Here is a 2,400-nt window from a genome sequence, read left to right as displayed (position 1 = left end):
GCGGCTTCCCTGGGAGAACGCACGGCGCGCCTCGGGCTGGTGCAACGTCACGCCGACCTCTGCCGCTGCAGGCTTGCCCCGCACTCCGTGCCCCTCCCTCCCGCCCGGCCTGAGTGAGCCAGAGTCCCCGAAGAGGCTTCTCCTTTAACCCTGTCCTATCTGAGCGAAGAACAGACGCCCTCCAGCGACCTACACGCAGAGGCGGGGCCAAATGCAAAGCTGAGACCCAGGAGCTGTGAGAACAAAGAAGAGAAAGGGAAACCTCTCCCAGCAGCCTCAGAAGCAGCGGATTAAAGCTCCACAATCAACTTGATGTACCCTGCATCTGTGGAATACATGAATAGACAACACATCATCCCAAATTGAGGAGCCCGGAGTCAGTGCTGTCCCTCTGAGGTGGGAGAGCCAACTTCAGGACACTGGTCCACAAGAGACCTCCCAGCTCCACATAATATCAAACGGCGAAAATCTTCCAGAGATCTCCATCTCAACACCAGCACCCAGCTTCACTCAACGACCAGCAGGCTACAGTGCTGGACACCCTGAGCCAAACAACTAGCAAGACAGGAACACAACGCCACCCATTAGCAGAGAGGTGGCCTAAAATCATAAAAAGTCCACAGACACCCCAAAACACACCATCAGACGTGGACCTGCCCACCAGAAAGACAAGATCCAGCCTCATCCACCAGAACACAGGCACTAGTCCCCTCCACCAGGAAGCCTACACAACCCACTAAACCAACCTTAGCCACTGGGGACAGACACCAAAAACAACAGGAACTACGAACCTGCAGCCTGCAAAAAGGAGACCCCAAACACAGTAACATAAGCAAAATGAGAAGACAGAAAAACACACAGCAGGAGAAGGAGCAAGATAAAAACCCACCAGACCTAACAAATGAAGAGGTAATAGGCACTCTACCTGAAAAAGAATTCAGAATAATGATGGTAAAGATGATCCAAGATTCTATTTCCCAGATCCAAAATCTTGGAAATAGAATAGACAAAATGCAAGAAACAGTTAACAAGGACCTAGAAGAACTAAAGATGAATCAAACATCGATTAAAAACACAATACATGAAATAAAAAATACTCTAGATGGGATCAATAGCAGAATAACTGAGGCAGAAGAACGGATAAGTGAGGTGGAAGATAAAATAGTGGAAATAACTGCTGCAGAGCAAAATAAAGAAAAAAGAATGAAAAGAACAGAGGACAGTCTCAGAGACCTCTGGGACAACATTAAACGCACCAACATTCGAATTATAGGGGTTCCAGAAGAAGAAGAGAAAAAGAAAGGGACTGAGAAACTATTTGAAGAGATTATAGTTGAAAACTTCCCTAATATGGGAAAGGAAATAGTTAATCAAGTCCAGGAGGCACAGAGAGTCCCATACAGAATAAATCCAAGGAGAAATACGCCAAGACACATATTAATCAAACTGTCAAAAATTAAACACAAAGAAATCCTATTAAAAGCAGCAAGGCAAAAACAACAAATAACACACAAGGGAATCCCCATCAGGATAACAGCTGATCTCTCAGCAGAAACTCTACAAGCCAGAAGGGAGTGGCAGGACATACTTAAAGTGATGAAGGAGAAAAACCTGCAACCAAGATTACTCTACCCAGCAAGGATCTCATTCAGATTTGATGGAGAAATTAAAACGTTTACAGACAAGCAAAAGCTGAGAGAGTTCAGCACCACCAAACCAGCTTTACAACAAATGCTAAAGGAACTTCTCTAGGCAAGAAACACAACAGAAGTAAAAGACCTACAATAATGAACCCAAAACAATTAAGAAAATGGGAATAGGAACATACATATCGATAATTACCTTAAATGTAAATGGACTAAATGCTCCCACCAAAAGACACAGAGTGGCTGAATGGATACAAAAACAAGACCCATCTATATGCTGTCTACAAGAGACCCACTTCAGACCTAGAGACACATACAGACTGAAAGTAAGGGGATGGAAAAAGATATTCCATGCAAATGGAAACCAAAAGAAAGCTGGAGTAGCAATTCTCATATCAGACAAAATAGACTTTAAAATAAGGACTACTAGAAGAGACAAAGAAGGACACTACATAATGATCAAGGGATCGATCCAAGAAGAAGATATAACAATTGTAAATATTTATGCACCCAACATAGGAGCACCTCAATACATAAGGCAAATACTAACATCCATAAAAGGAGAAATCGACAGTAACACACTCATAGTAGGGGACTTTAACACCCCACTTTCACCAATGGACAGATCATCCAAAATGAAAATAAATAAGGAAACACAAGCTTTAAATGATACATTAAACAAGATGGACTTAATTGACATTTATAGGACATTCCATCCAAAAACAACAGAATACACATTTTTCTCAAGTGCTCA

The sequence above is a fragment of the Mesoplodon mirus genome, assembly GCF_964341445.2.
Source record: "Mesoplodon mirus genome assembly, chromosome: 9".
Classification (NCBI taxonomy): Eukaryota; Metazoa; Chordata; class Mammalia; order Artiodactyla; family Ziphiidae; genus Mesoplodon; species Mesoplodon mirus.
Note: the sequence above shows the minus strand (reverse complement) of the source record.